General features: G+C 45.5%; 1 protein-coding gene across 1 annotated transcript in view; it reads left to right on the top strand.

Annotated features, from left to right (window-relative positions):
• The first annotated feature begins 3,755 nt into the window (after positions 1-3,755).
• Positions 3,756-6,000, top strand: part of PLEKHA1 (pleckstrin homology domain containing A1) — a 77,657-nt gene continuing 75,412 nt past the window's right edge. Inside the window, 1 exon segment of the mRNA XM_020979243.2 lies at positions 3,756-3,891. The gene's annotated coding sequence lies outside the window, so the exon portion shown is untranslated.

The raw sequence follows: 6,000 nt of genomic DNA, 5'->3' as shown, positions 1-6,000 counted from the left end.
ATAAATCTTATCCCTCTTTTACACATGCCCCTTTGTATTAGAAACTTCCTCCTGGCCTAAATAACACTTTGGGGACCTTTTCACTTCTACTATGGGATTTATCAGCGTTTGGTTCTTCCCCAAAAGTCACCTCACTTCTCCTTAAAAGTGCTCAATCTCATAAAGCTCAAAGCAGTTTTATTTACAAAGTCTTCAATATAGAAAAAACTCATCTAAGCCCCCAAAGAGTCATCACCTTCTCTCATGAACAATGAATGGGTGACCCTCCTCCCAGAGACAGGTGAAATCTCTATGACTTATAATAGTGGGCTGGGTGAGGCTTCAAAAAATGAGGAGGCTGGGGCTTTCTCCAACCTGGTCCTCTTCACTCTTTGCCTCTTGCCTCTTAGCTTACAGCAAGTGCTTTTTGCAGGGCTGATGTTTGTCCTTCATGCTTCTGCTTCTTGCAGCACGTCACCCCCCTACTCAATCAACTCTGATGATTCCCCATCACCTCCAGGATCACATATAAATTGCTTTTTGAATTGGCATTCAAGCTCCCTCCTTTCTTTCTAGCCTTCTTACTCCTATTGCCCAGCACATGCTCTCTGATATAGTGACATGGGCCTCCTTGCTGTTCCAAAAGAGGGTCCTCCTCTTAGCTATGGGCATTTTCTCTTGCTGGCCTCTGTGTCTGAAATGCTTTCCTTCCTCATCTTTTCCTCCGGCTTCCCTGTTTCATTTTTTGTCTTTTCAAGTACCAACTAAAATTCCATCTTCTATAAGAAGCCTTTACCAACCCTTCTTAATTCTAGTGCTTTACCTCTGTTAGTTATTCCCTATTTATCCTTTATATAATTTGTACGTATTTGTTTGCCGATTGTCTCTCCCATTAGATCATGAGCCCCTTGAGGGCAGGGGCTATCTTTTGCCTTTTTTGTATCCCTAGCTCTTAGCACAGTGCCCAGCACATAGTAGGTGCTTTGTAAATGCTTATTGACTGACTGCCCGCAGCTTAGGCCACAACAACCAAAGCTCCCCTTGGAGGTCAACAGGACACAGTGGAAGACATGCCAGATCTAGAGTCAGAGGAACTGAATTCCAGTCCTGTCTTGGCCACTTATTACTTGCTTGATATTGGGTGGATCATTTAACTTCTCTGGGCCTCAGTTTCTTCATCTGTAAAATGGGGTAGATGGCTTCTAAGATCTCTTCCAGTTCTAAATCTGTGATCTTATGACCTTTGTTGCTGGCTTCTGTCTCTTCCATATGGAAATCTTCGTTTTCCATAGGCAACAAGCCTCTTCAATATAGAACTACTCTAGCGTTTTTTTTTTGCCAAATATATTCTATCTGAAAATCACACCTCCAGGCCTGAGCATCTCTATTCTGTTGAAACTTTTTTGTAACTTAGATCCTGTAGCCCTTCGCTTCTCATTCCAAAGGTCTCTTATGATTTTGGAAGACTTTCTTCTTTCTTATTTATTTTTAGAATGGATTTATTATTATTAGAATTTATTTATTTATTATTTATTTGTTATTATTAGAATGAATGTTTTTCCCTCTAGCTTATGGTAAGTTCATGCTTTTTCTCGTTTCTTCCTAGTGCCTGGTGCTATATCTCCTGCTTGCAAAAACATCTCCCAACAGAATCAGAGTTTTAGTGGAACATTCTCGCTCTCTCCTTCCTTGTTTGTACCCCATTTTCCATTGGGGTACTTGGGTCAGGTCATACAAATTACCCTAGAGCTCCTGTGGGAAAGCTCTCTAAAAGGCAGTCAGGAGGAGGTAGAGCCTGCTGCTTCCAGGCCAAAGAAGAAGGTGTACATTTGTGGTCTTTGTTAAATCCATGATAGCCCTTCCCCTTTTTGACAGAATGTCCTCCCAAATCATCTCTTCTTTACATGACACACCTCCCACTTCTCCATGCTCCCACTTTACAATCCAGCAGTTCTTTGAACACAACGCTTCATCTTCCTTCCTGGCTTTGTACTGACTACCTCCCACACCTGGAATGTTCTGTTCCCCTCACCTCCACCTCTTAAGTTTCCTGGCTTTCTTTAAGACTCGGCTCAAATCCTGACTTTTAAGGCCTTTCCCAGTCCTCTCAGTCCTTAGTGCCTTTTCTTCTCAGATTGCCTTCCATCTACTCTGAATGTATCTTCTACATATCTAGTTACTAACATGTTGTCTTTCTCATTAAAATGCAAGTTTCTTGACTGCAGGTACTTTTTTTTTTAAAAGCTTTTTTATCTCCAGCACACACCTGGTACATAGTAAGTACTTAATAAATGCATGTTGCCTGACTGTTTGACTTCCTCCAAAACTCCTGGAATGCTTTTACCCTCTTCTGTATATATTCCAGCTTGTTAACATCCCTCTTAAAATATAATCCCCAGACCTGAACACAGTATTTCCAGATGTGATCTAGCACAGAATATAGTGGAACTTTTACCTTCCTTATTTTGAACATTATACTTTTATTAATACAGCCTAAAATCACATTAGCATGTTTATGTTTATTGACTAAATGAATTTGTTCTCAACTAAGCTAAAACTTTAGACTATTTTTTCTTGGTGTGTGCCTCTAACTATGGTGAGAAACATTCATTTTGATTAACAGTTCTCAATTATTTGGGCAATAATATTTACAATGTAGGGGAAAGAATGCTGGATTTAATGTCAGAGGACCCTTGTCAAGTAAAGTAGTCAACAAGCATTCATATTAAATATATATGGCTGGGGATACGGAGAAAGGTAAAAACAGCCTCTGCCCTCAAGGAGCTCACAGTCTAAAAAGATTGACCCCGTGACAAATAACTAAGTACCCAAATTGCAGGTAATCACCTAGAGAAGTCGTAACATTAAAGGAGACTGGGAAAAGTTTCTTGGGCAAAGTAATTTTCCTGCTTGGGGGCTGCAATTTCCTCACCTCCCTTCTAGCTCCAAATCTTGTGAGCTTTTCTTCAGAGTCCTAAAGCTCTTTATTACTCTCTTTTGTATCTTGCATCATTATGGCTTGGGGCGGGGGGAAGGGATGGAGATGAAATTGAATTCAATCTAACAAACATCCATTCCCAGCGGACTATTTGGAGATAGAGACCCTTAGGAAGAATTAAGGTATAAAAAAGTTACGAAGTTTATTTCCAAGGGTCACTCATATCTGCTCTAGCCACGGCTCTCTTCTCCCAGTTACGGGGCAGCGCGCAAAGCCCCGACACTGATGACAGACAGGTCCTTGAACTCTGTGTTCCAGCCAGGAATCCAGCCGCCTCCTTCCAGCAAAACTACAAATCCCGGCAGGCCAGGCAGGCTTCAGCGAGGCTCTCCTTCCTAGGGGATAGGAGGGGTAACACCCTCTGTAGGGCGGACTCCGACTCCCGAACAGACCACATGCTCCCTCGCCTTTTTCAGGGCAGGGAACTACAGAACCCAACAGGCCACGCCGGCGGGATCTGCGGCCTCGGCGCCGCGTTGCATGCCGGGACTTGTAGTTTCTTTGGAACGGGAGCAAGAGGGCTGGAGGGAGGAACCGGCTTTGGAATCTCAGCTGCTGCCTGAAGTAGGGAGGCGAAGAAGAGAGCCGGCGCGCCTGCGCAGCTTTCTGGGTTCGGTCCGCCGCCGCCGCGGCTCCTGCTCGGTGCCTGTAGGACTCTGGTGGGGAGGGGTGGGGGGGACTCGAGGCGGAACGGATGCTCCCGTGAGTGCGGAGGGAGCTAATAAAGTTTTTGAAGGAGGAGACAGCGTGGGGGGGGGAATCCATACGGAGGGGCGGGGCTGGGGCGAGAGGGGCCGGAGGCTAAAAGAAGAGAGCCCACGGAACGCGAGCGGGAGGAGTGCCGCCGAGCCGGGTCGAGGCGCCGGGAATCGTCCCTCTCGTCCCCCTCCAGGAGAACCGGCCCGGGACCCCTGGTGAGTGCCGGGGTGGGGGCGGGGGGCGGCGGCCGCGCTGCCCTCCCCTTCTCCTCCTCCTCCACCCCCTCCCTGCCGCTCCTGAGGCGAGGGGCGGGCCCTTCCCGGGACGCGCCGGGGCCCGGGGGAATGGGGGGAAGGTCGCGGGCGGGGCCACCCCGGGCGGAGCCGCAGCCTCCCCGTCTCGCTCCCGGCCGGTCCCCGGGATCCTCCCCCGGAGGAAGCAGCCATCCCTCCAAACCTCCGTCCCTCCATCCCTCCCGGCACTCTTCAAAAAACTCCTTTTCTTCCAAAAACAAAACAAAAACTTTGCAACTGCGGTTATCCTTGAGAACGGGGGGAGGGGGCCGCATCCCGGGGACGGAGAGCTTGTTGTTTTAAATCGGATACTGTAGTCCCTGCGTTTTATTTTGTGCTGTTAAGTTCCGAGGAGTGCCCGACTGCCGAAGGAGAGCACGACCCCTTCCCCCGCCTCCAAAAAATAAAATTAAACGAAAAGGTTCAGAGCCCACCCCTGCCCGAGAGGCTGCAGTCTGGACTTCCTTGAACCAGGTTTGTGGAAGTCCAGGCGAGGGTTGGGAAGCTCCCGGAGAGCTAGCTGCCTCTCGCCTTCCCGATCCACCAGCGGCGGTCTTTATTACTACTATTATTATTATTCTGACATCACCTCTCCTAGCTGGCTTCTCAGAGACTAGAATCGGTGGAGAGGAGGAATGGGGGGAAAATGACTTTTTCAGCATAGAGCTGAGATGGGCAAGAAAGTTGGCAAATAACTGCGTGAGAAGAGGGTTTTGTTCTCCCATCAAGGAAATACTGTTAAGTACTGTATGCTTGTTTTTTTTCTACTTCACTGACAGAAGGTTCTCTACGTGTGTGAATTTTCTGGAAGGTTGTATTACGCTTATTTTTATTTTCCTGCTTCGTTGACAGAGGGTACCTTAGGTGTATGAATTCTGCTGGAAGCTGTTAAGTTTTTTTTCCCCCCTACTTCATTGACAAGGTTCCATAGGTATATGAATTCTACTGGAGGCTGTATTAAGCATTTTTTTTTCCTATTTCATTGACAGGGGGTTCCTTGGTGTGTGATTACTGATGGAAACAATCCCCCCCCTTCATAGTATGAATGGTGGTGGAAGTTGTGTTAAGCTTTTTTTTCCTACTTCGTTGACTGAAGGTTCCTAGGTGTATGTGATTGCTGATGGAGCTGCTTCTCCACCCCCACCCCCCACTTCATGGGTGTATGAATATTGATGGAAGTTTTGTTAAGAGGGTTCCTAGGTGTACGAATTCTGAAGGAAACTGTTACTCTAATTTTTTTTCCATTTCATTGATAAAAGATTTCCTAGGTGTATGAATTCTGCTGTTAAGTTGTGTTAAGCTTTTTTTTTTTCTATTTCATTGATGGGATTCCTCGGTGTATGAGTGCTGATGGAAGCTGCTTCCCCCCCCCACCTTCATTTATAGAGGGTTCCCAAGGTATATGAATTCTGCTGGAAACTGCTGTGCTTTTTTTTTCCTACTTCATTGATATGAGAGTTCCCTAAGTATGTGAATTCTGCCAGAAGCTGTGTGGTGGAGCAAAACTTGTCTTCGAATGTGTAGGTAACCATGAAACTTTTTTTTTTCATTTTAGGGCATTAGACTTGTAAGTAAACTCTTCTTTTAAGCTTTGATTTTCCTTTAACAGGTCCAAAATCCATGCCATTTCTATTTCATGGGAGAAGATAGTCCTAACTCAGTCCTTACCCATTTTACAGATGAAGAAATCGAGACCCAGAAAAGTTACTCAATTTGCCCAGGCCTGGGCTCTTCCCAAATGCTAGAAATAGAACGAATCAATTCAGGTCTCTTTACACCTAACTGAGATGTGCTAGCATCTTCCTCAGTGGTTTGTGGTTTTTTGAAGCTGTCTCTTGATCTAGGTAAATCAAGACAGAAAAGGCATTATGACTGTCAGAATGACCTTAGAGGTTTTTTTGTAGTATTTTTTGTTTGTTGCAAAACCTAATATCTGTACCATGGATCATATAAATATTGGTAATATTGGTTGTTGATTGATTGAGTATTGGAGCAATCAATTTTTGAGAGCAGGATAGAAAAAGAAGATTT

The sequence above is a fragment of the Phascolarctos cinereus genome, unplaced genomic scaffold (assembly GCF_003287225.1).
Source record: "Phascolarctos cinereus isolate Bilbo 61053 unplaced genomic scaffold, phaCin_HiC Scaffold_3;HRSCAF=262, whole genome shotgun sequence".
NCBI classification, from domain to species: Eukaryota; Metazoa; Chordata; class Mammalia; order Diprotodontia; family Phascolarctidae; genus Phascolarctos; species Phascolarctos cinereus.
The sequence above is the reverse complement of the archived record's forward strand: the minus strand, read 5'-3'. Positions and strand labels throughout refer to the sequence as shown.